The 6,000-nt window shown below is 43.0% G+C and overlaps 1 protein-coding gene across 5 annotated transcripts in view; it reads left to right on the top strand.

The window, feature by feature from the left end:
* The first annotated feature begins 5,583 nt into the window (after positions 1-5,583).
* The window catches only part of MCC (MCC regulator of WNT signaling pathway), a 349,930-nt gene continuing 349,513 nt past the window's right edge, over positions 5,584-6,000 (top strand). Inside the window, exon 1 of one of the 5 annotated variants that reach the window (XM_072756471.1) lies at positions 5,584-5,868. The gene's annotated coding sequence lies outside the window, so the exon portion shown is untranslated. The remainder of the gene's footprint in view (positions 5,869-6,000) is intronic. The other 4 variants (XM_072756472.1, XR_012001146.1, XM_072756468.1 and 1 more) reach the window with 4 other exon arrangements.

Here is a 6,000-nt window from a genome sequence, read left to right as displayed (position 1 = left end):
CTTTAGTAGGACAAGCACTTTGCATTGCTTTTGGTTTTTTGTTGTTGTTGTTGTTTTGTTTTGTTTTGTTTTGTTTTTCCCAGAAGGATAGGTAGGCTCTATTTATGTATCCTTTCCCACTTAATTTTCCTTGTGACCACAGACCAGATTTTTAAGACAGTTGGCCTTCATTTGCAATGTAATTTGTGCTGGAGGAAGCTAGAGGTACTCCTTGGGCTCCTGAATTTTATACCAAGCATTGACATTAACAAAAGACCAAAGACTCGTATCGTGCTTCTCTTCTGAACTAAATGATTTACTGCTGTTTCTGTTGATGTGAGTATTATCTGGAAATAGTAAATATGCTATGAGAGGGAAGGCTGACAGCTGGCAGCTGATTTGTTCAAATCCTCCCACACTTCTTTCTATGGTAATGGTGTGGTGGTTCTAAATGCAGAAAGGTAGCTGCCTCTGGTGTTTTGAAAGGATTATTTTCTTTCTTGCCACTGAAGGTAATAGATTAGGTAATGTTTTCTTTTCTTTTCTTTTTTTTTTTAAGATTTATTTATTTATTCATGAGAGATACAGACTGAGAGAGAGAGGCAGAGGGGCAGGCAGAGGGAGAAGCAGGCTCCCTACAGGGAGCCTGACGTGGGACTCGATCTGGGATCCCAGAATCACGACCTGAGCCAAAGGCAGGCACCCAACCGCTGAGCTACCCAGGCGTCCCTAGGTAATGTTTTCTAAACAATCCATATAAATGAAAAATTCATGACCACTAGATACAGACAGTATCATAGGATACTGTTAATACAGGTCCCAGGACCGCCTAACCACTCTGTGTTATCATCTGCCTGTGATATGATGAGAGGCTCCAGCATTCACATGAAGGATGGAAAAGAAGGAACTGCAGGTAAAAAATAGAGGGGTAGCAAGGCTGGCCAAGGCACAGATAGGATGAGTAACTCATACCTGCTCTGCTTTTGAGCTGCTGGTGCTGGGCTGTGTAGATTTCCTCATGGTGCTGGCCACCAGTTTGGGGAAGGTTAGCTGTCTTTGGCCAAGTAGAATATGGAGACAAAGTCTCTCCAGCCTGATAACCAAAGACTTTGACTTAACTAATGGAATATTCCTTACTTAGAGAAACATGACCTAATTGGCTATTATTGTCTTTCAGTAACCCTATATTAAGTATGAAGCCATTGATGAAATTTTAGCCACTGGTTAGGTGCCAAAGGTTTATTTTTCAACAGATACGTTTTAGAAGTTGGGAGAGAGTGTAGACTCCCCCATATACTGTTCCCTAGTAAGTTGTTCAGAATGGATGACAAATAACTACAATTGTGAGATGGGGTGAGACGATTGCTAACGTTCGTTGATCAGTTATTATATGCCAGGGATTGTCTAAACGTTCTCTGTATTTTTATCATGCTTAATTCTTGCAACACCTCTGTGAAGGACACCTTAGTATCCCCACTTTAAAGATGAAGAAACCATGGCTTCTGTTAAGTAACTTGCTTGAGGTCACATAGCAAGGAGTCATGGTGACTCTTGATTTGACCCCAAGCAATCTGACTACGAAACCCCAGCTCTTAACCCCTATCCTATGCAAACAGACAACATCTATAAAAATAAACTGAAAGAGAGGAAATGTTGTCTTCTAAAACTAGGGGAAATGATTTAGTCATTCACAGGCTGTGGGTAGAACTAAATAAGATAATATATGGAAGATGCTTAGAACAGTGCATGCCTCCTAGTGGCTTTGAGTAAATGTTAGGTGTCTTGATTGTTGTTCCTATATCCAAGGTGACTTTTTAGTGTTCTAAATGCTTTGCCTTATCCTCATGGGGGCTTGGCCTGCTGGGAAGTTTGCATAGACCCTTTGGTGAATAAGCACAATGATTGCAGGCCTTGGAGCCGAACCTGGGTGGCACTTTGAAGATGGGATGAGAGCGTTAGTTTGTAGCTGCCATATACCCAGCAGAACAGGGGTCTTGATGTTTGGTGGATTTTCTGTTCTAGTACTTCTCTGAGAGCAGTTTCCCCAGTGATGTATTTTATAAACATGTCAAAATGCCACTTGTTTTCTGTGCTTTTCTGATAAGGCAAACATTTATAGTCTGTGCTCTGCCACCTTTAAACACTGAATATTTTGGTTTAAAATAAAATAATTTCACCTTGCCCCTTACTTCAGAGTGCCCTAAAGACTTATGGTGGCAGAAATGATGGCAGCAGGGACCTGTGTGTGCAGAGACCTTGAAGCCCAGTCAGTGCTTTGGCCTTTGGTCTTTTTTTTTTTTTTTTTTTTTAAGATTTTATTTATTCATGAGAGACACAGAGAGAGAGAGAGAGGCAGAGACATAGGCAGAGGGAGAAGCAGGCTCCCCATGGGGAGCCTGATGTGGAACTCAATCCTAAGACCCCAGGATCATGCCCTGAGCAGAAGGCAAATGCTCAACTACTGAGCCACCAAGGTGCCCCTGGCCTTTGGTCTTTAAAGGGATGCCATGCAGTCAGTTTCCTTCCTGGCCCAGAGAGCAACTGCTCAGTTGGTTCTTATGGACTAAGTGTTTGTGTTCCCAAAATTCATATGTTGAAGCCCTAATCCCCCAGTGTGAAGGGGTTTGGAGGCGTGACTTGGGGGGGGTAATTAGAGTCAGATGAAGTCATGATGATAGTGCCTTCATGATGGGAACAGTGGCCTTATAAGAAGAGACCAGAGAGCCTAATGAGCATGGAGGAACTTTAGTGTTATCCATGTTAAGGAAAAGAAAGCACAGCTACCTCCATGAGGTCAACAGGCTTTTCTTGAGGTCAGCAAGGGAGTGGAGTGAGGCTGGCAGGAAGCTGAGTGTGAGCTTGGAAACATCAGGTATCAGGATACTTCAAAGGAGAAAAGGAAGATGGTTATCAGATCTACAGTTTTGATGGTTTTCAGTGACATCATCCCAATTAACTGACTAATTTTGTCTCAAGAATGTTGGTTTTTATCCAGAAAAATCAGATATAAAGTCACATTGAAAGAGAGTAATGGAAATAGTGTACTGTATTTTAAAAGTACACTTCCCTTTTTGGGGTCCATTCGTGTGGATGCCAATGTGATTGATTGACTCTGCTACCCAGCAGAAGATCTGAGTTCCTCAGCATCACTCCAGCAAAAATTGTTTTTTGAAGATTTTGTTTATTTATTCATGAGAGACACACAGGAGAGAGAGAGAGAGAGAGAGAGAGAGAGAGGCAGAGATACAGGCAGAGGGAGAAGCAGGCTCCATGCAGGGAGCCCAACGTGGGACTCCATCCCAAGTCTCCAGGATCAGGCCCTGGGCTGAAGGTAGCGCTAAACTGCTGAGCCAAAAATTGTTTTTTGGGCTGCCCAAAAATTGTTATGGTCATAGCGTGAGGGCCTTTTGATCTTGCTGTTTAAGATGGAGCTTGGCTAACCTGATAATATGACTCTGCTAGAAACTGGATTTAGGTCTGTTAATACAGTACCATAAATTCAGATAAAGCTTCCTTGGGTCATCTTATTCCAGAACTGTTGTATTATTTGAAAATGAGACTCCCTGTTTGCATAGAGATAAAGTTCAAGTATTTAATTTATTTTGATTTTAAAAATTAATTCCTATGTTGCTTTTCTCATTCAGAAGTGAAACGCTATGGTACCACCGCCATGGATAATTCAGCCATCCACTCACTAAATGTATATTAAATGCCTGATGTCCTAGGCCATGTGCAAGGTACCAAGTACTGTGATGAAACATGAAGGCAAGGGCCCAACCCTCTGCTTGTGTGTCTTCCATAGGAAAGAAGAAGCCTTCTGTGATTCAATGCATTTTCAACTCCGACCTCAGTCTGTCTTCTTGCCACGTGTTTCTGGGCCAAGGCAGAGAATGTGAGACAGCTAGGTGGTTGGCAGAGATCATTCCGAGGAGCAATGGGAGGGAGGGCAGGCATTTCGCAGGCTTTGTGTAAGAAAACAAAATTGCCCTTGCAATACAGTTGATAGACTTTAATAGTAAAAGAAACTTTGAGGGGCACCTGGGTGGCTCAGTTGGCAAGTGTTTGACTTCAGCTCTGGTCATGGTCTCCTGGTCCTAGGATTGAGCCCTTTGCTGGGCTCCCTGCTCCGTAGGGAGTCTGCTTCTCTCTCTTCCTCTCATCCCTCCCCCACTCATGTGTGTGTGCACTCTCCCTCTCTCAAATAAATAATCTTTAAAAATAAAAAAAAAAATAAAAATAAAGCTAGGGCAGCCCTGGTGGCCCAGAGGTTTAGCACCACCTTTGGCCCAGGGCGTGATCCTGGAGACCCTGGATCAAGTCACACGTCAGGCTCACTGAATGGAGCCTGCTTCTCTCTCTGCCTGTGTCTCTGCCTCTCTCTCTCTGTGTGTCTCTCATGAATAGATAAATAAAATCTTTAAAAAATAAAAAAATAAAGCTCTGAGCAGTTGCAAACATAGTGACTGTTTTGATTGTCTGCTTTGATACAAAGACCTACCACTCCTATCACTCCAGCCATATAGCACTCAACAGAAAGAGCATTGGGTCAAACTGACTGAAGAAGATTGGAACATGAGCCATAGGGGAAAAACATCCTAAGTGGTTCCAGAAAAAGATAGTTTACCTAATCGCATTGATTAAGCTCACCAATACCTAATAAGGGGAGATTGGACATTCATATCAGAACCCACTGTACATAATTTGTAGTTTGTTATATGTAATTACACTCAAGTAAATTATAGGGTCATCTGTATTTGTTCTTATTTCATAGCACAAATGGCATCATATTAATGAGGCCCTCTCTTTTATTTGGCCATTAAAAGTCAGGTATTGAAGACCACCAATATGAAAATTTCACAGGCAAGAACTATGATTTGTCACACTCACTGCTTCATCCCCAATACCTAGCACAGGCCTATATATAGACTTTGTCATGTTTTCTAGCTGCCCAGGGCTTTGTAGACTCTCCCTGTGCAGGAAAGGTCTTGCCTTATACATCTTGCCTTCCCAAAGTAGAAGCAGGAAAACAGATCTCCCAGTCTCCCTCGCAGCTAAGGCACAGAGGCATGTGGCCCAGGCCACACACCAGCCAGCTCCACCCAAGGGACTTCTGTTCAGAAGTGAGCAACACAAAGAAGAGGGCTTTGCCAAAAACCTAATTTTTCTACCCAAGGTGACAACTGAAGCAGCAGGCTTTCTCTTCCAGAGAGCTTTCCCTGAACATCCCCATTCCTCTCCAGATCTACTTTGTCATTGTACTTTCCCATTGTATTATAATTATTAGCGTTTTATTAGATTTTAATCTGTTGTAATAGTTAAGTTCTTTTTTTTTTTTTTTAAGATTTTATTTATTTATTCATGAAGGACAGAGAGAGAAGCAGAGAGAGAGAGGCAGAGACAGAAGCAGGCTCCATGCAGGGAACCTGACGTGGGACTTGATTCCGGGACTCCATGACCCTGGGCCAAAGGCAGGCGCCAAACCGCTGAGCCACCCAGGGATCCCCAATAGTTAAGTTCATACTAGTTGCTCTCATGACAAACCAAAAATATCCAGTGACTCAAACACCAAAGGAATTTCCCTTCCCTAATCACATAAATTCAAAACAGGGTGCCTGGGATCGGCAGACAGCCCTACTGCAGGAGATAAGTCAGGCATCCTCCATCTGTAACGGTGGCCTCACCGTTTATGCCACACGGCTTCCAAGGGTGCTGTGCCCATTTGAACCAGATCAGAAGGCAAAGGACATGGAGAGTCGCACGCTGGGGGTTTTAGGAACCAGGGCTTGAAGTGACGCTTGTTACTTCTATTCACATTCTACTCCTCAGAACTCAGCCACATGGCTACACCTAACTGGCAAGCACAGTCTAGCTTCCTGAAGCTTCTTCCAGGTAACAGAAAATTATGATAAAGTGCCATGTCTTAACTTTCTGTCTTCTCACTTGCTCACCTGGGGAAAAGGATTATAGTAAGAAGGCTGATCATATGGTAACCCTGTGTAAATCACAGACAGATGTGGCTCT

This window comes from Vulpes vulpes, chromosome 4, assembly GCF_048418805.1.
Source record: "Vulpes vulpes isolate BD-2025 chromosome 4, VulVul3, whole genome shotgun sequence".
NCBI lineage: Eukaryota > Metazoa > Chordata > Mammalia > Carnivora > Canidae > Vulpes > Vulpes vulpes.
The sequence above is the reverse complement of the archived record's forward strand: the minus strand, read 5'-3'. Positions and strand labels throughout refer to the sequence as shown.